The 25,936-nt window shown below is 41.3% G+C and overlaps 1 protein-coding gene across 1 annotated transcript in view; it reads left to right on the forward strand.

Annotated features, from left to right (window-relative positions):
• CTNNA3 (catenin alpha 3) overlaps window positions 1–25,936 on the forward strand; it is a 1,398,597-nt gene that overhangs the window by 1,007,167 nt on the left and 365,494 nt on the right. The gene's annotated exons all lie outside the window — the stretch shown is intronic.

Raw genomic sequence — 25,936 nt, forward strand, 5'->3', positions numbered from 1 at the left:
ATGTTTATGTTATACCATTTTATATATATACAAATTTCTATAAAGAGAGAAAGAGACTTATATTGTAATCCTCCAAGCACCCTGTACAGTGGCCTGCACACAGTAAGCGCTAAATAAATATGACTGAAGTTTGCAATCTGATTATCTTATATAACAATAATAATAATAATAATTAAGGTATTTGTTAAGCACTTACTATGTGCCAGGCATTGTATTAAGCTCTGGGGTGGATACAAGCAAATTGGGTTGGACACAGTCCCTGTCCCACCTGGGACTCTGTCTCAATCCCCATTTTGCAGATGAGGTAACTGAGGCACAGAGAAGTGAAATGATTTGCCCAAGGTCATCCAGCAGACAGTGGTGGAGCCATGATTAGAACACATGGCTTTTGGACTCCCAAGCCCATGCTCTATCTGCTATGCCATGCTGCTTCTCTGTATCTACCCCAGTGCTTAGTACAGTGCCTGGCACTTAGTAAGAGTTTAACAAATGCCATTAAAAAAAATTACTTTTTAGCAGAAAAACTAGCCCATCTGGATGCGTTTTTAATTCCATATATCCAAGAGATGTTGTTGGCATTTATAAACATTTATTACTACAAGTAGTTGGCCTAATTTGGTAAGGAATATTAGTCAGGGAACATGCCTGCCAACTCTATTGTACTGTGCTGCCTTAATAGCATAGTACAGTGCTCTGAAACCAAATAAGAGCTCAGTAAACACCATTGATTAATTGATAGTACAAGTTGTAGTATTAGTAGTAGTTGTATTTATTGAGTGCCATTTCTTAATAGTGTGGCTCAGTGGAAAGAGCATGGGCTTGGGAGTAAGAGGTCATGGGTTCGAATCCTGACTCCACCACTTGTCAGCTGTGTGACCTTTGGCAAGCCACTTAACTTCTCTGTGTCTGTTACCTCATCTGTAAAATGGGGATGAAGACTGTGAGCCCCACGTGGGACAACCTGATCACCTTGTATCCCCCCCAGCGCTTAGAACAGTGCTTTGCACATACTAAGCACTTAACAAATACCATCATTATTATTTCTTTAGAGAAGCAGTGTGGCTCAGTGGAAAGAGCCCGGGCTTTGGAGTCAAAGGTCATGGGTTCAAATACCGGCTCTGCCACTTGTCAGCTGTGTGACTTTGGGCAAGTCGCTTAACTTTTCTGTGCCTCAGTTACCTCATCTGTAAAGTGGGGATTAAGACTGTGAGCCCCCCGTGGGACAACCTGCTCACCTTGTAACATTTCCAGTGCTAGAACAGTGCTTTGCACATAGTAAGTGCTTAATAAATGCCATTATTATTATTATTATTATTATTATTATTATTATGTGCTTACTGTGTGCAGCATACTAAATGCTGGGAAAGAAATCACAGGTGGGAATTAGACATAGTCTTTGGCCCTCAGGGGCTCACATCACTTCATAGTATTCACCAACATATTTTTGGCTATTTAAAAATAGCCCTGCTTTGTGCCTATATTCAGTATGTAGGGCAAATGATATGTATATTCAGAGTAATTGATTAATTGTAATTAATCAATGGCACTTATTTATTGCTAACTGTGCAGAGCACTGTAATAAGAGCTTGGGTGAGTACAATACAACAGATTTGGTAGACATGTTCCCTGCCCACAATGAGCTTACTGCCTAGAGAGGGAGATACACATTAATATAAATAAGCATGATATAATATAAATGATATAAATAATTTATAGATATGTACATATCTTTACATAGATATAGGTATGTACTAAGTGCTTGAGAGAATGCAATGCAATAGAATTGGTAGAGCTCAATCAATCATATTTATAGAGCACTTACTTTGTGCAGAGCACTGTACTAAGCACTTGGGGGAGTATGATACCTCCAAATTAGAAGAATTATCCCTGCCCTGAAAAAGCTTACTTTCTAGTGGGGAGTATAGAAAATAAAACAAACTTCAGATAGGGGAAGGAACAGAGTATAGTATATGTATATTTAATAAGGGCCTGGGCCTGGAGGTGGGTTGACTATCAATGTACTTGGGGACATGAAAGCATGGCCAAAGTGATGCAGAAGAGAGGGAGAATGGTGTGCAGAAGAGACAGTAAGATTATTTTGAAGATCACTTTCTCCTTGGACTATTTGGAAGATTCTAGGAACACCTTCTTCTCCTGGGCACAGCTCTTGGCTAACATGCTTTGCCAAGAGAAGTAAGCTAGTTCTAAGCAATGATGTCTGTTTTCCATGCTTCCAGTCTACTTGCTGCACAGCATCCATTTTATCATCCACAATAAACCTTGTCACAGAAGCTTTTGAAACTTTCATATCCTTTCTGAATTTCTCCGATGGATAGAACTTTTATGGGGAAATATAATTTTTCACCACAAGGCAATGGGGTTTTGCATGAAGTCATCACACTAAAATGTTTATCTGCTGACCCCAGAGGGTACTGAATTGTCCAAAAATTAAACTGGTTGATTTCCTAATTGCCCAGGTGGGTCTGAACTGTTTTTAGTTATTTGTTAGTGGTGTTTATTCAGCACTTTCTACATGCTGTACTAAGTGCCAGCATAGATAATCAGGTTGGACACAGTCCCTGTCTCACATAAGGCTCACAATTGTAATCCCCATTTAGAGGTGTGGTAACCGAGACACAGAGAAGTTGATTTGTCCGAGTTCACACAGAAGATATGGAAAAGATAGGATTCTAACCTAATCCTGTGATTTCCAGGCCCATACTCTCTCCACTAGGCCTTGCTGCTACCACATTCCACTTTTTTCCCTATTGCTACCAATTTCTTTCTCCCTCAGATTATAGTAACAGTGGGGTGCATGTGGGGTAGATTGACTCTTTAGTTATATTTGGATCTCTGAACTGCCGTGGGAAAGTACAAGAGAGTCAGTAGACAAATTCCCTCCATCTAGGACCAAAATGTTGGGAAACTGATAATCCCTGGAAAACCAGTATATCTATCTGGTAGGCCTGATTAGCCCAAAGCCCTCCATTTTCAGAGGCCTGTCCTCAGTGGTCCTATTCACCTCCAGGGGAAGTTAACTGTGGCAAACTTTGGGTCCTAGGCTCCTGCCTTGACAGCCCAACACTGCAGGGATTGTCTCTCTCTATTGCCTAATTGTACTTTACTAAGTGCTTAGTACAGTGCTCTGCACACAGTAAGCTCTCAATAAATACGATTGAATTAATAAGTGAATAAATGAAAGAGGGGAGGGTGATTTACACACTGTGCAAGCAGGGAGTGAGGGACAGAGTGTGGTCTGGGACCTTGATGGCTTCCACAATACTCAGGTCCCACCATACCCTGACATTGGGTTGTATTGTTGTTGTGTCCCTGGTTTTTATTAATTTTACTATGAACTGTCAAGGCTTAAGTGTTTATATTATAAGAATGAAATGAAATATGATATATGACTCCTCAACTTTGTTTTTTTATTCCCCTCACCTAAAATATAAAATCGCCACCCAATCTTTAGAGTAGGGAATGTTCTTTACTCTATGGTTCCATGTAATTTCTACATATTCTTGTTTATGTGATGATATGTAGTAGCATCAAAAATGTCCCTCCCAAATTAAAGCACAAGTGTTGTTGTTTCCATTTATTTTGGGCATGCAGTATCTCAGCAAAAACATCATAACACAATGTACAGCATTCTAACCTTGTCAATTATGTTTTTTTCACATCACTTCAAGCTCTCCATGTTCTCTGTTAGAATAAACTTTCCTTTCCTCAGCCTGAATTTCTGGGACCTGCTCATTTGTAAGAGCTCTAACCTAATCTTTCCTCCAAAAATATTAAAAGCACATTCCTATATGACAGAATTGCTAGAATTTAATTAAGCTAATTAGTCAGTATGATATTAAGGAGAATTAACACATTAGAATATTTTTTCCCTACTTCAGTTTTTCTCATTTTTATAGGGATTTCAAATCCTCCTTCCAAGATATTGATTTTGTACACATTGTTTTATGCTTTTGAACTGTATTTGGTATAAACAAATTAATTATATACCTGGAAATATAATGCATTTAGTCTAGGAAACGTTGGTAATTAATTTGTTAACCTCCAGATCATGTGAGGGTGATACTGTATAGTCTTTCTATAGTATAGTATAGTCTTTCTACTATCTGGAAATTTATCCCCATTCAGAAACAAACTAATGGGAGCCATTAAAGTAGACCTATTTCTGAGATTTCATAATAATAATAATAATATTTGCTAAACACCATGTGCCAAGAACTGTTGTAATTATCTTTTTCACCTTGAAGTATTGGCATAAATGCAATGGAACCTCACTTCAAATGCTCACAAAGAACATTTGGGGATGTAGCACCTTTAATTTTAATTATTAAACTTTTTTAGCTTATTTTCTTCATTTGGAACCTGCTATGTATGTTCTCATTCATCAGAATTGGAGACCCTATTCTACCGCTCTTTTTCATAGCTATAAGCCTAAAAGCCTTGATCTTACAATTTTTTTTGAAGTTTTGAGCTACTACTATTTCCTGAGTCAAGACAAAGATTATAGCTCCATCAATTAAATCAGTGGTATTTATTGTGAGCCCCCCGTGGGACAACCTGATCACTTTGTAACTTCCCCAGTGCTTAGAAGAGGGCTTTGCAGATAGTAAGCACTCAATAAATGCCATTATTATTGTTATTATTATTACAGTTCTCAGAGTACAGTACTAAACACTTGGGAGACTACCAACGGAAGTTAACGGAATCATATTTGCCTGCCAAGACTTTTACTTAGTGCCTAAGTAATATTCTCTGGCTCTTCAGAAAGAGGACATAACCTGGGTCCAGCATGGTCAGGAGATCTGTGAAGGGTGAGGATCAGGCATTCTTCCTTTAGTCAATATCTCTAACACTAAGCCCTTTGCTGGGCCCTCCAGATGCACTTTCTGCCCGACATGTTTCCCTTCAGCTCAAGACCTCCTTGAAGCTTTAGTGTTAGATGCTTAACGTTTAAATCACATTCAGCAAGGCTAACTTGGCTTTCTTCTAGTCCTGAACAAGATTAGGGACTCTCAGTTTCCTGGCTACAGGTCAGAATGTAGTTTCTCCTGAAGTACAAGAATAATAACAATAATAATAATAGTAATGGCATTTGTTAAGCACTTACTACGTGCAAAGCACTGTTCTAAGCACTGGGGAGGATACAAGGTGATCAGGTTGTCCCATGTGGGACTCACAATCTTAATCCCCATTTTACAGATGAGGTAATTGAGGCACAGAGAAGTTAAGGGACTTGCCCAAAGTCGTACAGCCGACAAGTGGCAGAGCCGGGATTAGAACCCACAACCTCTTACTCCCAAGCCCATGCTCTTTCCACTGAGCCATGCATTATCTTCAACAATATTATACATTCAGGAATTTGTCCACTATTTAATTTTATTTCCTGTCAAAATTGGAACAAAGTTAAGTGAACAATTTATATTGTAAGCTCTCTGGTGGTACAGTTCAACAAAGCTTAAATTTATTATAAACAGTGCCTGCCAGTATTTTTTTTAGATTCCAGGTAGTCTCAAAGTTAACTTGGGTTGTAGGTAGCAGCAATGTAAGAAGACTTATCTCTATCCTTTAGTCACACCAGAGTGTTATGATTATAATTTAGAAGAAGAAAAGAATTGTCTTTTTGGATCAATGCAGCCAAATATCGAGGTATTACATATAACTCCAGTTTTTATACTGGCCACTTCTCCAGTCACTTAACAATATATGGGCATCTCTTTGCAGGTCTAGTTCATTGTGCATTTATTAGTTGTCACTTTTTATCACTTATGTTTATGGTTATGTATTTGATTTTATGATTCACTCATTAAAATTTATATGTATTTTAATTGGTCGGTTGTTCAGGCGTATTTGAGTGCCCAAAATAGCGAGGCCTGAACTAGTCACTATGGAGAACCCTAAAAGGAAGAAGGCAACATGGTCCTGTCCCACAAGGAGCTTACAGTCCACTAACTCTATTGTATTGTAATTTCCCAAGCACTTACTGCAGTTCTCTGCACATGATAAACACTCCAGTTCCATTGTTTGAGAACAAAACGGACAAGACCCCATATATATTATCAAATATTAAGTGTAAGAACAAAGACAGATCAAAAACGATGTGTAAGGGGACACAGACAAAAAGAGAGATGAGGAGCAAGTGCAAGAGTGAGCGTTAGACTGCAAGGGAGATAGGGTGAAGGTGAAAGCAAGTGTGTTTCTGAAAATATCATACTATCTGTCCTTCGTGTCAGAAAATGGTGACATTTAATGTAAGCGGGCCCTGTGATTCCTGATTGATAGAGCAGTGCTTTTTCCTCTAAACCAACATTGGGGCTTCAATCAATATATTTATATACGCCCACAAGGATCCCTACCTTGCTTGTTCAATCTCTTGTCCTATCCCAACTGGATTACTGCATCAGCCTCCTTTCTGATCTCCCATCCTCCTGTCTCTCCCCATTTCAGTCTATACTTCACTCTGCTGCCTGGATTATCTTTGTACAGAAACGCTTGGGGCATGTCACTCCCCTCCTCAAAAATCTCCAGGGGTTGTCTATCAACCTCTGAATCAAGCAAGAACTCCTCACTCTCGGCTCAAAGCTCTCCATCACTTCGTCCCTTCCTACCTCACCTCCCTTCTCTCCTTCTATCGCCCAGCCCGCAAACTCCGCTCCTCTGCCACTAACCTCCTCACTGTACCTCGTCCTTGCCTGTCCGGCCATCGACCCCTGGCCCACATCCTTCCCCTGGCCTGGAATGCCCTCCCTCCATACATCCACCAAACTAGCTCTCTTCCTCCCTTCAAAGCCCTACTGAGAGCTCACCTCCTGCAGCAGGCCTTCCCAGACTGAGTTCCCCCTTTTATCTCCCCTCCTCATTGCCCCCCTTCCCCTCCCCACAGTGCTTGTGAATATTTGTACATATTTATTACTCTATTTTATTAACGATATGTATATAGCTATAATTCCATTTATTCTGATGGTATTGACACCTGTCTACTTGTTTTGTTGTCTGTCTCCCCCTTCTAGACTGTGAGCCCGTTGCTGGGTAGGGACCGTCTCTATATGTTGCTGATTTGTACTTCCCAGGTGCTTAGTACCGTGCTCTGCACAAAGTAAGCACTCAATAAATACAATTGAATGAATGAATGAATGAAAGGTGAGTCTTTGATATAACCCAAGGGTTTTGCTAATAGTACTATTGGCAAGGAAAGGAAGCTATTGGGTGAAGAGAAAAGCAAGACAATATTTTTTGAGAAGGGTCATGGAATTTTAGTTGGTCTTTGTTGGAGATTGCAGCTCCTTGAGCTTTGAAACAAAGGATTCAAGTGTAAAGGTCCATGGGTATACACCATTTATTGCCCAAATATGACTTTAAGACAGCATGAGGTGTTGAGAGGATAGTTTTTGTTCAGTCACCTCTGTCTCCTCCTTATTTTTCACCAGTGCCACTTTGAAGCAATGTAAAAACTTTTGTGCATTAGTTATCTGCAGTCTAAAACAAAGTTTACCAAGCAATCAGGGAAAATTAATTTGAATGTGTTTGTCTCCTGGAATGCAATATAATGTTTAAATTTTTAATGTGATTCCAGAATATTCAAATATTCAGTTCTTGAGTCCAATAGAAATATGATTTCCCAGAAAATCCAACAGTTTTTCAGATCTGCTCCTCCACTTTGCTCAAATCTGGGAGGGTAGCCATCATGACAGAGGAGTATATGAAAGATTTTTAAATTTTTTTAAATCAATCAATCGTATCTATTGAGAGCTTACTATGTGCAGAGCACTGTACTAAGCGCTTGGGAAGTACAAATTGGCAACATATAAAGTCCCTACCCAACAGTGGGCTCACAGTCTAAAAGGGGGGAGACGGAGAACAAAACCAAACATACTAACAAAATAAAATAAATAGAATAGATATGTACAAGTAAAATAAATAAATAAATAGAGTAATAAATATGTACAAACATATATACATATATACAGGTGCTGTGGGGAAGGGAAGGAGGTAAGATGGGGGGGATGGAGAGGGGGACGAGGGGGAGAGGAAGGAAGGGGCTCAGTCTGGGAAGGCCTCCTGGAGGAGGTGAGCTCTCAGTAAGGCCTTGAAGGGAGGAAGAGAGCTAGCTTGGCGGATGGGCAGAGGGAGGGCATTCCAGGCCCGGGGGATGATGTGGGCCGGGGGTCGATGGCAGGACAGGCGAGAACGAGGTACGGTGAGGAGATTAGTGGCGGAGGAGCGGAGGGTGCGGGCTGGGCTGTAGAAGGCGAGAAGGGAGGTGAGGTAGGAGGGGGCGAGGTGATGGACAGCCTTGAAGCCCAGGGTGAGGAGTTTCTGCCTGATGCGCAGATTGATTGGTAGCCACTGGAGATTTTCCCATGATTATTCTCTTCCTTCCACTCACCACTTACAGGAGCTACAGGCCTGATACAGGTCGTAAAACTGTGCCCAGAACCGTGTATAGGGCTCTGTACATGATGTTCTTGACTGACCAATCACTTGACTGGAAAGATTTCCACTAGTCTTGTAACTAGAATCATTGAAGTTAGTAACCTGCCAAAATTGTGTCCAACAACACGACCCCAGTAATTTCAGTGGTTGCTGGCAACACTGTATTTCCCCTCACACATTCTCTCCATTCATTCCTCAGACCCCAGTGCTCTCCTACCTGTGTGGCCTGGGTAATCAATCAATCATATTTATTGAGCGCTTACTGTGTGCAGAGCACTGTACTAAGCATTTGGGAAGTACAAGTTGGCAACACATAGAGACAGTCCCTACCCAACAGTGGGCTCACAGTCTAAAAGGGGGAGACAGAGAACAAAACCAAACATACTAACAAAATAAAATAAATAGAATAAATATGTACAAGTAAAGTAAATAAATAGAGTAATAAATATGTACAGACATATATACATATATACAGGTGCTATGGGGAAGGGAAGGAGGTAAGATGGGGGATGGAAAGGGGGACGAGGGGGAGAGGAAGGAAGGGGCTTAGTCTGGGAAGGCCTCCTGGAGGAGGTGAGCTCTCAGTAGGGCCTTGAAGGGAGGAAGAGAGCTAGCTTGGCGGATGGGCAGAGGGAGGCCATTCCAGGCCGGGGGATGACATAGGCCGGGGGTCGATGGTGGGACAGGTGAGAACGAGGCCTAACGGTGAGGAGATCAGCGGCAGAGGAGCGGAGGGTGTGAGGTGGGCTGGAGAAGGAGAGAAGGGAGGTGAGGTAGGAGGGGGCGAGGTGATGGACAGCCTTGAAGCCCAGGGTGAGGAGTTTCTGCCTGGGTAGCATTGTAGCCTAGTGGTAAGAGCGCAGGCCTCGGAGTCGGGAGATCAGGGTTCTAACCCGTGCTCCAATAGTTGTGTGCTATGTGATCTGGGCACTGTTTGACTTACCAGACCAAGTAGACTAGTGCAAGAGCACGCGCTTGGGAGTCAGAGGTCATGGGTTCTAAACCCGACTCTGCCACTTGTCAGCTGTGTGACTTTGGGTAAGTCACTTAACTTCTCTGGGCCTCAGTTACCTCATCTGTAAAATGGGGATGAAGACTGTGAGCCCCACGTGGTACAACCTAATTACCTTATATCTCACCCAGTGCTTAGAGCCGTGCTTGGCACATAATAAGCACTTAACAAATACCATCATTATTATTCCACCCTGAATAGTAACATGATAATTAAAAAGAAAAACAAACTAGTCAACTTTATTAGTTGAGCCTACTTATGGGAGCAACAGCCTGAGCTCAGATATACTGTCACACATGCAAACTAGAAATTATTCATCCTGGAGAAGAGCTGACCAGAGGGGACTTGCTCTATGGATGCAGACTTTTAAATAATAATAATAATAACAATGGTATTTGTTAAGCGCTTACTATGTGCAAAGCACTGTTCTAAGTGTTAGGGGTATGCAAGGTGATCAATTTGTCCCTTGTGGGGCTCACAGTCTTAATCCCCATTTTACAGATGAGGGAACTGAGGCACAGAGAAGTTAAGTGACTTGCCCAGAGTCACACAGCTGACAATTGGCAGAGGTGGAATTTGAACCCATGACCTCAGACTCCAAAGCCCATGCTCTTTCCACTGAGCTACGCTGCTTCTCACTAGCTACGCTGCTTCTCATATTCTTCAATCCATCAAGATACAGAGACTCAAATAATAATAATAATAATAGTGATGAACAGAGAGAGTCATGTGAAGCAGCATAGCCTAGCAGAAAGAACATGGGCCTAGGAATCAGAGGTCCTGGTTTCTAATCCCAGCTTCGCCACTTGTCTGCTGTGTGACCTTGGACAAGTCACTTCACTTCTCTGTGTCCGTTACCTCATCTGTGAAATGGGGATTGAAACTGGTAGCCTCATGTGGGACAAGCACTATGTCCAACCTAATTTGCTTGTAACCACCCCAATGCTTAGTACAGTGCATGACACACAGTAAGAACTTAAATACCATAATTATTATTATCATTATTATTATTAATCCCAGCTCCCCCATTTGCCTGCTGTGTGGCCTTGGGAAAATTACTTAACTTCTCTTTGCCTCCATTTCTTCAGCTGCAAAATGGGGATTCAATAACTTTTCTCCCTCCTACTTATACTACGAGCCCCATATGAGAGCTGATTATCTTGCATTCATTCAATCGTATTTATTGAGCGCTTGCTGTGTGCAGAGCACTGTACGTACCCCAACACTTGGTGATCGTAATAATAATAACCATAATGTTATTTAAGTGCTTACTATGTGTAAACTACTGTTCTAAGTGCTGGGGAATATACAGGATATTCAGGTTGGACACCATCCCTTTTCAACAGAGTTCACAAGCAAAGTAGTGAGGAGAACTGGTATTGAATCTTCATTTTTCAGATGAAGTAACTGGGGCACAGAAAGTGAAGTGATTTTCCCAAGGTCACACAGCTGACAAGTGGCAAAGCTGGGGTTAGAACCCAGGTCCTATGGCTCCCAGGCTTGTGCTCTTTCCACAATGTTTGGCACATAAAAAGTACTTAAAAAGTACATAAAAAGTTCCGAGAAGCAGCGTGGCTCAGTGGAAAGAGCACGGGCTTTGGAGTCAGAGGTCATGGGTTCGAATCCCAGCTCTGTCACATGTCTGCTGTGTGACCTTGGACAAGTCACAACTTCTCGGAGCCTCAGTTACCTCATCTGTAAAATGGGGATGATGACTGTGAGCCCCACGCAGGACAGCCTGATCACCTTGTATCCCCCCAGCTCTTAGAACAGTGCTCTGCACATAGTAAGTGCTTAACAAATGCCATTATTATTATCATTATTACTTAATAAATTACACTATCATTATTATTACTATTACTACTATCGTGTTGTTGTTATTATTATTATTATTATTATTTGAGTCTCTGTATCCTGATGGATTGAAGAATATGAGATTTGGTGCTCCCAGCCTAGCGAAACACTAAGTCTCAGGATTCATTGTCCCAAAAAGTCATTTTCCCATTCTCTGCTTAAAAGGCTAATTTAAATGAAATGGAATAAATTAACATTATTGCAGTGCTTCTAGTTGCTTCAAGCTAATGGATTTACCATGACCTTTGATGTAGAGTATAAAATGCAGTGGAGATTGGGATGGGCTCAGGAGAGAGAAATGTACATATGAACAGATGTGCAAATGCGTTTTCCCAGAAGATGCTTTTATTTGGAATCATTTTGAGAACACTTAAACGTATCACATTTGGATGGAACTGGGGAAACACAATCCCTCCCCCAAACAGATGCATGGCTGAATTTGGATGGGAGAAAGAGACTGCAGTGGGGAGGTTTGGATTTTAATTTCTACTGAATTTTATAATCACAGTGACCTTTTGACCCTCAAGGGACTCTGTTGGGGAAATGTCCTCATTCTAGTGTCTAGCCTCTTAATAGTAATTGTGGATAAAAGGCAAAGTATGCTGGCCAATAAAGCAGTTGACTAAAAAAAATCAAGAAATCAGTTTTCCAGCCTCTGCTGAAAGGTTGATTAATTGGGTAACTTTTTCCCTTTTATCTCACCTCTCTGTACCTTCATTTTACAGTAGGAAGTGGAGGAGAAGAGTATTTAAGCTATCTATTGTGGACTTTCTTAAAGTAATTCACTGTGCTCAACACTGGGAAATACAACAGAATCACATAACATAGTGGTTAGAGCAGGAGCCTGGGAGTTAGAAGGTCACGTGGGTTCTAATCCCAGCTCCCCCGCTTGTCCGATGTGTGACCTTGGGCAGGTCATTTCACTTCTCTGTGCCTCAGTCACTTCATCTGTAGAATGGGGATTAAGACTATGAGCCTGATGTGGGACAGGGACTGTGTTCACCCCGCTTTGCTTGTATTCACCCCAGCAGTTAGAACAGTGCCTGACACAAAGTAAGCGCTTAACAAAAAACATAATTATCCCAAGACCTATTCTTTACCCATATGGAGCTTAAATGTCATGATATTCTTCACAAGCGATGCGATTGGAATAAATAAAATAAAATTTTAAATCAAACATGCATGTATACTCAAGTGGGCATGAAGAAACATTTGAGGGTAAGAAGTGCTGAATGGATTGTTAAGATTTGGGATGCTGATTAGATGGGAGAGGCTTAGTACAGTTAACGGCAGTTAATGTGCGTGCATTATACCCAGCTGAGGTTCAGTATAAACTGTTTCTGTTACCTTCCCCTACACCTTCCTCAAAGATCTCTTTAGTGCCACGAGTGAACAGTTATCGATCCCCACTGTGTGCTTGACAGTATACTGAGTTTTGGAGAATGTAGAGGTAAGACACCATCTCTGCCTTACAGAACTTCAAAATTGAATGGTGAAAATCAGTCATTAGTTTTATTAATAATAATACAAATTATAAAAATAATAACAATACTATTTAAGTGCTTACTGTGTGCCAAGCACTGTACTACGTGCTGGGATTGATTCCAGATACTCAGGATGGACAAAGTCCCTGTCCCACCTGGGGCTTGCAGTCTAAGTATGAGGCAGAACAGTTATTGAATCCGCATTTCAAAGATAAGGGAACTGAGGCATAGAGAAGTTAAGTGACTTGTCGAAGGTCACACAGCAGGCAAGTGGCATAGCCAGAATTAGAACCCGGATCCTCATACTCCCAGGCCCATGCTCTTTCCATGTAATCTGTGTATAAAATGGGAAATGCCTTCAGCCTGGCTTCAAAGTTATGCCGGAAGGCCAATAACAAAATAAAAGTGCTAAAAAAAAGGTAGAGTTATTGTAATGCTATTGTCTTCTCCAGTGTCCTCATAATGTCACCTTCCTCATGTGCTATCTAGCCTCAGCTTCCAGGATAGCTTCTCTTCTCATTCTGACAAGTTAACATGCTGCCTTAGATAATGACTGTGAAATGCTTTGAACATATCATTCTCCCATAACACTTCCAAGTGAGGTTTTCCTCATGATTTTTCATGATTCACTTTGAAATACTCCGCAATGAATAAGCATCCCTTTTGACTCTTGAGCAGTAGGAAAATACACTACCTTAAAAACCTTTCTCAGAAAGGTGTAAGATTCCTTTTGCCTTTGTTCAATTCAAATGTAGAATGGAACCTAATTGTCCCTTTTTCTGGCCACTAGACAATACTTCATCGTTTGTTAACATCAGTCAGATATTAAGAGGGATTCCTGAGCAATTTGGACTCTTAAACCTTTGGTATTTCTAGAAAATGTCTGAGATTAAGGTGATTTGTATGAACTTTTCCTCGCAGATAATTCTGCAAATGTTTTGGTATCATTAAGCAGTCATTCATTCAGGGAGCCATGAGGTTATCTTTCAGAAAAATTCAATACTACAACTTTCCTCCTTTCTTGCTCCAAGGGGAAAATATTTGGATGCCAAAGATTAGGCTTCTCTTGCAATCCAAAATAAGCTTCAGTGGCTGACTTGCACTGGCATTTTACAGATAAGTCAGATCATCTGGAGCAGGAACCTGGAAGTCAGAGGACCTGGGTTTTCTAGACTGTGAGCCCGTTGTTGAGTAGGGACTGTCTCTATATGTTGCCAACTTGTACTTCCCAAGCGCTTAGTACAGTGCTCTGCACACAGTCAGCGCTCAATAAATACATTTGAATGAATGAATGAATAATGTGGGCTCAGCCACGTCAGCTGTTTGACCTTGTGCAAATCACTTAACTTCTTTGTGCCTCACTTACCTCATCTGTAATATGAGGATTAAATCCTCCTCCCTGTTACCTAATAGGAACTGTGTCCAATTTGCTTCTCTTGTATCTACCCCACATACTCTCCCAAGCATTCAATACAGAGTTCTGCAAAAGTCAGTGCTCAGTAAAAACGATTGACTGATTAATCTATGTTCAATACAGTGACTGAAACATAGTTAAGTGCTTAACAACTGCTAATAACAATAATAATAATAATAATAATAATAATAATAATAATAAAAGTGGTATTTGTTACGTACTTACTCTGTGCTAAGCTCTGGGGTACATACAAGGTAATTGAGTTGGGCACAGTCCTTGCCCTACACAGGCCTCCCATTCTTATTCTCCGTTTTACAGGTGAGGTAACTGAAGCACAGAGTAGTGAAGTGACATCTCCAAGTTCACACAGCAGACAAGTGGCAGAGCTGTGATTAGAACCTAGGTTCCTCTGGCCCCAAGCTCCATGCACTAGACCATGCAAAAACCTAATATATGTCAGGGCAGAGATGGACTTTTTAAAATTGGGGTGGGTTATCACTCTTCCTGATATTTACCAAGAGCTGAAGATGGGAGAAATACCTCTAACTCTTTGGGCTAAATGCGGGCAGTTTTCTAATCACTTATAACTCCAGGATGTTTCTGTGTATTGTAGAGGATTGAAACTGCCAATGGTTAATTTTTTGTAGTGTATTTGAAATTTTGAGACATTCCCAAATGAAGCCTAAACAGACAAAAGTGAAGGAGAGTTCCTGGCCATCATTGAAGAAATAATATTAGAAATTTAAAAGATACCATTGTAAATATTCATAAACCATAGTTTAATTCCATATATTTTTACTGATTAAATTTGTTATACTATCCATACACATGAAAAAAAAAATAAGATTCAGGTCAATGCATTTTCCACATCTAGTGACCCAACAGCTCACAAGTGTGTAATAATAATAATAATAATGATGGTATTTGTTAAGCACTTACTATGTGCCAAGCACTGTTCTAAGTGCTGGGGGGGATTCAAGGTAATCAGGTTGTCCTATGTGGGGCTCACAGTCTTAATCCCCATTTTACAGCTGAGGGAACTGAGGCACAGAGAAGTTGTGACACACAGCTGACAAGTGGCGGAGCTGGGATTAGAACCCATGACCTCTGACTCCCAAGCCTGTGCTCTTTCCATTGAACAGCACTGGAGGGTGTTAGATTTTCTGTGTTCCAGGTAATAAAATGGAGTTCCCATGTTTTATCCAGAGATACGCAGTATGAGACACAGTTGCAGTAGGATTTGACTTTTCTGACTCTAAATCCCAACTCCACATATAACGCAGCATCATCCACTTCCCCCTTTCTAGGAGACTCCTAGTTTATCAAATCCTCACATTTTCAATACAAGTCAAACTGATGTTTAACCTGTTGGTGTTCTTCATGGGGCACAAAAATTGCTGGTTCACTGAGAGAGTCCTGGGGGCTGAAGTGCACCAAATCATAGTGGTACTGGACCACTTGCTACTCCTAAAGAGCCCTTATGTCTCAGTCAAGGACTTGGCATGGAGGTCACTGAGGGTGCTGAAGTGGTTTTATCTATTTTTTCGAGGTTATTTGGCATGCAGAAAGTTTTGGGAACCAAAACTGGCCTTTTAAACATTTTGAATGAGAAACTCAGTTTTCAAGCACCTAAATTCCAATTGCACAGACAGTATAGCCAATCTTTAGATTTATGTTCCTTAGAGATGGACAATTGGAACAACAAACTAAGGTTCAGTGTCATCAACAGACCTAGAGATTATCAGTTCACAAGCCATTTTGAATAAGATAAACTGAGGATATGAAAAGGGAGTACAATTTGGAACATGTAATCATTATCACATTAAGTTCCCAAAATGACATGCTCCAAAATGCAAACAGGTAGGAACAGTACATTGAGACGACTAATGTTCCTTCACAAATAAATGTGTGGTTCATCCTTTTTCCAGGAAATCATTCTGAATATATTTTGTAAAGAATCTGATTTAGTTGCTGAGTGGCGGGGGTGGGGGTGGGGGTGGGGGGCGGCGGTGAAAGGCAGGTTCATAAAAGGCTGAGAAACTTTGCTGCTTTTATTCTCCTTTCTCATTCAAAATCTTTAAATGTGTCTTCAGAATTGGTTGGATTTTGCACCGTCTCTCTTGTGGGCAGTGGAGAAAATAAAAAATGAACAAAGCTGTTGATATGGAAAAATATAATTAACAAAAAAACCAGAATTATTATTCAGCTATCATTTACCGGTTTACTAATGTATTTATTTCTCTGAAATATCCTCTCATCCAATATACTGGTTCTGATGTTGCCACCCATATCATCATTATCAATGGTATTTATTGAGCACTTACTGTGTGGAGAGCACTGTATTAAATGTTTGGGAGAGTACAATACAACAGAATTGGTAGATGCATGTCCTGCCCATGACAACTTTACAGTCTAGAGAGGGAGATAGATATCAATATAAATAAATAATTTATAATTTATAGATACACACTTAAGTGCTGTGGGGCTGAGGATGGGGTGAATATCAAATGCCCAAAAGTCACAGATCCAAGTGCATAGATGACTCACCTCCACATCCTCCACTCCCTTTCCAAATTTGTTTCAAAGAAAAGTGAAGAAATGTTGTTTTCTTAAATGGCCAAAGAGGATAGGCTTGCTTTTTGGAAAAGAGTGTTTAGTGCTTATTTATGTTTAACTGCTTTTTTGGTGATTTAGTTCCTTACTTGTAATGTAATGCTTTTGCATTTGTTTGAAGTATAAAACCATACAGGACTAGCACAACTTAGACCATAGGAAAAACAGTAAATGTCCAAATGATTCCATTTATCTTTAGGCTACAGCTAAGGCAGCTGAGCTGAGTGTTTTTACTCTTTTGAGAAATAGAAACTATCTTACTGAAATAAAAATGACGGAAAACATTCTCCAATCAATATGCAGAACTTTAAACATGGCAGTTTAATTTTTTAAAATAAAAGGCAACATCAAGGACAAAATGTAAAATCACACAGTTTTGAAATAAGCAACTGACAAAACCCTGAAAGCCAAGGCATCTTAAATTCTTAAATTCATAATTTTGTGTACTATTTTATTTTTTGCCTTGAAGGTATACATTTTAAAACCAAATGTTATTTAAAGTCAAAAGATACCAAGCTTTTTAATAATAATAATAATAATGATGGTATTTGTTAAGCGCTTACTATGTGCAAAGCACTGTTCTAAGCGATGGGGGGTTACAAGGTGATCAGGTTGTCCCATGAGGGGCTCACAGTCTTAATCCCCATTTTACAGATGAGGGAACTGAGGCACAGAGAAGTGAAGTGACTTGCCCGAAGTCACACGGCTGACAACTGGCGGACCCAGAATTAGAACCCATGACCTCTGAATCCCAAGCCCTTGCTCTTTCCATTGAGCCACACTGCCGGTTCATTAGCCTAGGCTGTTAGCTATTTTCTCTATGGCTCCCACCTATCAACTGAACATACTTGAGGCCATATATAACACTATCTAATCATGGGAGAAGAGGAAATGGGGGCTTATTTGGGGAAGGCCTCTTGGTGGAGATGTATTTTTAATAAAGCTCTGTAGGTGGGGAAAGTGATTATCTGTCAGATATGAAGAGGGAGGGAGTTCCAGACATGAAGCAGGTTGCGGTGGAGGGGTCAGCATTGGGACAGATGAGACTGAAGTACAGTGAGGAGTTTGACAGAAAACAAATTGTGTGGGCTGGGTCATAGTAGGAAATCAGAGAGGTAAGGTAGGATGAAGTCAATGTGATTGAATGCTTTAAAGCCTATGGTAAGGGGTTTCTGCTTGATGCAGAGGTGGTTGAGCAACCAGTAGAGGTTTTTGAGGAGTGGGGAAATAAGATCTCCTCATCTTCCCCCCACTCTCCTACCTCTGATTTTCCTGTTACTCTTGGCAGTTTTCAATCACCTTTCTCCCTGTCTCACAAACCCACAACCTTGACATTATCCTTGACTTATCCTTATGAGTCAGTTACCAACCCCTGCTGCTTCTACCAACACAACAGCTCTAGAATATGCCCCTTCTTTTTTATTCAACCATTACTGTGGCTGGTCCCAGCATTTTTCATATCCTGCCTCAACTGTTGCAGCGGCCTCCTCCCTGACTTCCTTGCCTCCCACCTTTCCCCTTTCCAGTTGAAACTTCATTCTGTTGCTCATAATTTTTTTCTACAAAATCATGCTGCACACATCTCTCCACTCCTCAAAAATCTCCAAACAAAAACTCCTTACCACTGACTTCAGGGCACTCAGTCATAACTCCTGCACTCCTACCTTACTACAACCCAGCCCATACATTTTGCTCTTCTAAAGCCAATGTACTCACTGTGTCTTGATCTCATCTCTCTTTCCATCGATTCCATGCTCACATCCTCATGCCTGCCTGGAAATCCCTCTTCCTCTATATATACCCATTTCTAGTCCAACCAAAATTATATCTTCTCCAGAAATTCTTACCTCACCTCTCATCTCCCTTCTCTGTTATCCCTCCTGTCTGTCACCTATGCACTTGAGATTGTATCCCCTAAGCAGTTTATTATCTTAGCCCAACCCCATATATTATCCATATCATGTTGCTTCCCCTATTTGTGATTTATTTTCATGTCTTTTTCCCCTATTAGATTTTAAGTTCCTCGAGGTAGGGTTCATATCTACCAACTCTATCAGTACGCACAGTCTTCTCTGGACTTATGCTGTCAAATCATCTCTGACCCATAACAATTCCATGGGCACATCTCTCCCAGAACACCCCACCTCCATCTGCAAATTTTTCTGGTAGTGTATCCATAGAGTGTTCTTAGTAAAAATCTGGAAGTGGTTTACCACTGCCTTCTTTCATTCAGTAAACCTGAGTATCCACCCTCGACTCTCTACTGTGCTGTTGCTGCCCAGCACAAGTGAGTTTTGACTTTTATCAGATTGCCTTCCACTTGGTAGCCACTGCCCAAGCTAGGAATGGAATGGGTATGCCTCTGCTTGACTCTCCCTCTTGCAGCCAAGACTGGTAAAGTACTGGAAACTCTCCAGGTGTGATACTGAGAAAAGTCTCCAAACAGTAGGTATTCAATAAATACCATTCATTGACTGATTCCAGAGTTTTCCATTGGCACAAACTACATGCTGTACTTAACGTCAATGTAAAACACTTAGTCCATTAGAATTAAGCTATGGGTATAATATATTATGGACAGGACTTGTGAAGATATTGTATCATGGCAAAATAACTAAGCAGCTGCTCTATAAAGAGTTGAAGCAAGGGGTTGGAGGGTCATAAAATGCAAAACCAAATGAATATTTTAATAATACAAGAAAGCAAAACCTCAGGTGATGTGGCAGAGCTGCAAATAGAGAGTATATAAGATAAAACAACAGCAGAGTTGTAGTATCTATCAGTTGTATTTATTGAGCACTTACCGTGTGCAGAGCACTATGCTCAGTGCTGTGCTTGGGAGAGTACAGTGTGAGAGAACTGGTAGAGAGGTTCTCTTCCCACAGTGATTTTACTGTATAGATTGTGCACAACCATAAACAATGGAATAATAGTAATAATAGAACAGTATTTGTTAATAATAATAATAATAATGGCATTTATTAAGAGCTTACTATGTGCAAAGCACTGTTCTAAGCGCTGGGGGGGATACAAGGTGATCAGGTTGTCCCATGGGGGGCTCACAATCTTAATCCCCATTTTACAGATGAGGTAACTGAGGCACAGAGAAGTTAAGTGACTTGCCCAAAGTCACACAGCCGATAAGTGGCGGAGCCGGGATTCGAACCCATGACCTCTGACTCCCAAGCCCGTGCTCTTTCCACTGAGCCACGCTGCTTCTCCAAGTGCTTAAGTGCTTACTATGTGTCAAGCACTGTTCAATGCATTGGGATAGATACAAGCTAATTAGATTAATAATAATAATGATAATAATAGTTGTGGCATTAAGGTTGAACACAGTCCTTGTCCCACAGGAGGCTCACAATCTTAATCCCTGTTTTACAGATGAGGTAACTGAGGCTCAGGGAAGTTGTGTCTTGCCCAAGGTCACACAGAAGATGTGGCAGAGCTGGGAGTCCTTCTGACTCCTAGGTGTGTGTTTTTTCCTCTAGGCCATGCTGCTTCTCCTGAAGCAGAGCTTCAGGAAAGTAGTGAAATTAAGAAGGAATGACCCAAACTATCCCAAGCTCTGCAGTGACCAAATGCAGTTTCAACAAGGAAAACCTACAGAGCCACATGATGTAGAGGAAGTATCAGATAACCATATATGTACGCAATGTTTAAAACATCTGTTAAAATATTGCCATCCATAGGGGCAGACGTACATATATATTCTCTCTCAGGAAATGAAAAAAGTAAGAGAAGTGTCTTTTAATGTGGTACACTGGAGACATTTGATTTAGCATTCTAACTTTTCATGTGACATAGGCAAGGGTCCAGGCAAACATCAGTAGAGATCACTGAGTACATTCAGAAGAACTGGGTTGTTGTCCTAGCTTTGTCTCCTCTCATTATCTTCATCATGGTGAAGTGTTTTGGCCCGTTGACCCTCAGGAGACGTGGGATTATAATGTTTCTGGCTTTTGAGTTTTACCAACTGGATGTTGATGGATAAGTGGGAAATGGAACTATCTCTTTATCCCTGGAGGGAGGAGAAGAGAGTCGGGTACTTCAGATATAATCCTCCAAAAGACACTTAGTTCAGTGCTTGGATATGGAAAGTTGAAGGCCAGTCATTATAAACATTTTCGAATCTCATTCAGTCTCTTTTGTAGTCAAAATAGACCTAAGCTTGTTTTTAGGCAAGGAATGCGTTTACCAGTTTTGTTCCCCACTTCAGTCTATATTTCACTCTGCTGCCTGGATCATCTTTGTGCAGAAACACTCTGGGCATATTACTCTCCTCCTCAAAAATCTCCAGTGGTTGCCTGTCAACCTATGAATCAAGCAAAAACTCCTCACTCTCGGCTTCAAGGCTGTCCATCACCTCGCCCCCTCCTACCTCACCTGCCTTCTCTCCTTCTACAGCCCAGCCTGCACCCTCCGCACCTCTGCTGCTAATCTGTTTAAATGTTTTGTTTTGTTGTCTATCTCCCCCTTCTAGACTGTGAGCCCATTGTTGGGTAGGGACCGTCTGTATATGTTGCCAACTTGTACTTCCCAAGCGCTTAGTACAGTGCTCTGCACACAGTAAGTGCTCAATAAATATGACTGACTGACTGAATGAATGAACCTCCTCACTGTACCTCGTTCTCGCCTGTCGCACTGTTGACCCCCGGCCCACATCCTTTCCCTGGCCTGGAATGCCCTCCCTCCACACATCTGCCAAGCTAGCTCTCTTCCTCCCTTCAAAGCCCTACAGAGAGCTCACCTCCTCCAGGAGGCCTTCCCAGACTGAGCCCCCTTTTTCCTCTCCTCCTCCCCATCCCCCTCCACCCTGCCTCCTTCCCCTCCCCACAACACTTGTATATGTATTTGTACAGATTTATTACTCTATTTTACTTGTACATATTTACTATTCTATTTATTTTGTTAATGATGTGCATATAGCTTAATTCTATTTGTTCTGATGATTCTGACACCTGTCCACATGTTTTGTTTTGTTGTCTGTCCCCCTTCTAGACTGTGAGCCCATTATTGGGTAGGGTCCATCTCTATATGTTGCCGACTTGTACTTCCCAAGCGCTTAGTACAGTGCTCTGCACACAGTAAGCACTCAATAAATACCATTGGATGAATGAATGTTATATTTATACTCTCCCAAGAGCTAAGTATAGTGCTCTGCTCACAATTAAGTGCTCAATAAATATGATTCATTGGGGCAGAGAGCTACCTTTGGGAATAAAATTCAAGTGAAATTCCTGCCCCACTCCTAACTTAACTCTCTGATCGCCTGCTTCAGCCCACCCTGCACGCTTCGCTCCTTTAAGCACCAACCTACACACAGATCTCATCTATCTCACTACTTTCCATGTCCTGTCTCTGGCCTGGAACTCCCTATCACTTCATTTACACTAGACCACCACTCTCCCTACCTTTAAACCATTATTAAGGTCACATCTCCACCAAGAGGCCTTCCCCAATTAAGCCCGCTTTTGCCCGACTGCCTTTCCCTTCTATGTTGTCCATGCATTTTGGTATGTGACCTTTTGGTATTTGCTATTTGCCCCACTCTCAACCCCATAGCACTAAGTACATATCTTTAAATTCCACATTATAAATTACATATAATAATAATGTTGGTATTTGTTAAGCACTTACTATATGCCAAGCACTGTTCCAAGTGCTGGGGTAGATACAAGGTAATCAGGTTGTCCCACATGGGGCTCACAGTCTTCATCCTCATTTTACAGATGAGGGAACTGAGGCCCAGAGAAGTGAAGTGGGTTGCCCAAAGTCATACAGCTAAGTGCTATTATTTTAACTATATATAATTATAGTTAATTGTTAACTATGATTATATTATATATCATATAATGCATTATATATTATATTTTATGTTATATAATTATAACAATCATAAAATTATTATTATATAATACTTATATTAATGTCTGTATCCCCATCTGGACTGTAAGCTTGCTGTGGAAAGGGAATGTGTCTGCCAGTTCTCTTGTATAGTCTCCCAAATGCTTAGTACGGTGCTGTGCACATATCATCAATGCAAATAGCATTGATGATGATTATTATGATGATATTCACCACCCACTGTGAGGAAAAAAATTTCCTTTTGTGTATTTTGAATTGTTCAAATTGCAATGGATGCTCCTCTGTCCTGATGTGGTGGAAAGCAATTCTGTAGACTTCGAGGTTTCCTTTTTTTTCTCCTTTTCCTCAGCTGGAAGCTGCATTATATGACACCCCTGTTTGTCTTGATTATTCATCTCTGTTCCTTCTCCTACTCTCTTTGATCCTCCTTGAACTAAAGGTGCCCTTCAAATTACAAAGGAATGATTCATTCATTCATTCATTCAATTGTATTTATTGAACACTTACTGTGTGCAGAGCACTGTACTAAGCGCTTGGGAAGTACAAGTTGGCAGCATATAGAGACGGTCCCTACCCAACAACGGGCTCACAGTTTAGAAGGGGGAGACAGACAACAAAACAAAACAAAACATGTGGACAGGTGTCAAGTCATAAGAATAAATAGAAATAAAGCTAGATGCACATCATTAACAAAATAAATAGAATAGTAAATATGTACAAATAAAATAGAGTAATATATCTGTACAAACATATATACAGGTGCTGTGGGGAGGGGAAGGAGGTAGGGCGGGGGGGATGGGGAGGAGGAGAGGAAAAGGGGGCTCAGTCTGGGAAGGCCTCCTGGAGGAGGTGAGCTCTCAGTAGGACTATGAAGGGAGGAAGAGAACTAGCTTGGCAGATATGTGGGGAGAGGGCATTCCAGGCCAGGGGGAGGGGGGAGGGGGCTGGGGGTCGACGGCGGGACAGGTGAGAACAAGGTAGAGTGAGGAGGTTAGCGTAAGAGGAGTGGAGGGTGTGGGCTGGGCTGTAGAAGGAGAGAAGGGAGGCAAGGTAGGAGGGGGCGAGGTGATGGACAGTCTAGAAGCCAAGAGTGAGGAGTTTTCGTTTGCTTGATGTGTAGGTTGACTGGCAGCCACTGGAGATTTTTGAGGAGGGGAGTAACATGCCCAGAGCATTTCTGCCCAAAGATGATCCGGGCAGCAGCGTGAAGTATAGACTGAAGTGGGGAGAGACAGGTGGATGGGAGATCAGAGAGGAGGCTGATGCAGTGATCCAATCGGGATAGGATGAGGGATTGAAACAGCAAGGTAGCGGTTTGGATGGAGAGCAAAGGGCAGATCTTGGCGATGTTGCGAAGGTGAGACCGGCAGGTTTTGGTGACAGATTGGATGTGAAGGGTGAACGAGAGATTGGTTTCGAGGATGACACCAAGGTTGTGGGCTTGTGAGATGGGAAGGATGGTAGTGCCATCTACAGTGATGGGAAAGTCAGGGAGAGGGCAGGGTTTGGGAGGGAAGATAAGGAGTTCATTCTTGGACATATTGAGTTTTAGATGGCGGGCAAACATCCAGATGGAGATGTCCTGAAGGCAGGAGGAGACAGGAGTATTGCTCTTATGCATACTGAGCATGGGATAATTAAAACTTCTCAATCTGCTCCTTCATCTGCAATTGTACTCCTTCCAAAGCCATCCCTCTCTTTCCACATTGTTGGACTGTAGTGGAGAGGTGCTACCTCACTTTATTCATTTGGAGCTAATTGGGTACTGTTTTGAACACAACTCCCATGTTACATAACTCCTTGTATTAACCTCTGAGCCCCCACCTGGTTGCCATATGAAATAATCCCTCTCTGACATGCCTCTTAACTTGTTAAAATCCAGTTGAAATAATCCTCAGAGAAAGACTTATGCTTTTCATTGCAAACTCCTTCCTATACCACACTTTCTCTCAAATTTCCACTTCTGGATGTGATGTTGAATTGCATTACAATTCAAGTAAATCAACCTTAAATGCAAGTTCAACAACCTGTGAAATCCTGGGTTCCAATTACTTTAGGTGACACAATACTTGATGTCTTGCAACAATTTAGCTCAGTTTAAATGTAGCTTTACCTGACAGAAAGATGCAGGGTTGAACACCTTTTCTGTTCAAGTGACACGGCTGCAGTTTCCTTATAAGAAATCTTCTACCAAGGGAACTTCCTATTTTATGTTCACAGCATTTCACTCATGTCACAGGCACTCATAATGTGGAATTTCACTTTCTTTTCACAATATTTTCTCCCCTAGTTTAGTTCCTTTTTCCCCTCTGTTTCCCTAAACTACCCTTTCCTTCTTTATTTTGGCTTTCTTGAATTCCTTGTCCATTTCCCACCTCTGAGTAGCTTCCTATTTTTCATCTATTCTCAAACATCCACTTTCAGGACTCTCTCTTTGCTCCTCTTCCTTCATTGTCTTAGCGTCCAATCCACCGCATACCTTCCACCTGAGCCAAGGCCCCCAGACATTTCACTTACTTGTCCCACTCTTATCAAAAAGTGATCAGACCCAATTCAGGTCTTGTCTGTCCCAATTTATTTGGATAACTTTACTTTTGTGAAGTCTTTATGGCCTGCCAGACTGAAGTGTCATGCTAGTACATTTTCCTGAAATTCCCTCAGGCAAAAACTGAAACTTGAGCCTCTGGAAGTTAAAAAGCATTAGTCTTTACTGACTGTTATATTTAGCATATCTATTCTTATCTTTGTGCAGGAAGCATGTCTACCAACTCTGTTGTATTGCACTCTTCCAGGCATTTAGTAGTACAGTCCTCTGCTCACACTAAGTGCTCAGTAAATACCATTGCTTCATTGATTAATTGCAGAGAGAGAATCGACTATTTTAACAACTTTTAGAGGCCAGTAGCCACTTGTAAAAGTCTCTCTGCACCTCCATTCACCTCAGTCTCACAGGCCCTGAAATATGGGCCAGTTGGGCTTCATGCCTAGCTCTTGTAATTGGTGATAGGGGAGTGAGGTTAGCAGCCTCAGTCAAGTACTCTATGAAATTTATTGCATGCTTACTTTGTGTAGAGCTCTGTACTAAGGGCTTGGGAAAGTACCACACAATAGAGTTTATAGATGTGATCTGTGTCCACAAGGAGCTTACAGTCTATGGAGGATAAATGAATCACACAAAGGAGCTATAGAAGAATATAAGGATATGTACATAAATGCTGAGAGATGGGTTGAGTATCAAAATGC

Source organism: Tachyglossus aculeatus, chromosome 3 (genome assembly GCF_015852505.1).
Source record: "Tachyglossus aculeatus isolate mTacAcu1 chromosome 3, mTacAcu1.pri, whole genome shotgun sequence".
Classification (NCBI taxonomy): domain Eukaryota; kingdom Metazoa; phylum Chordata; class Mammalia; order Monotremata; family Tachyglossidae; genus Tachyglossus; species Tachyglossus aculeatus.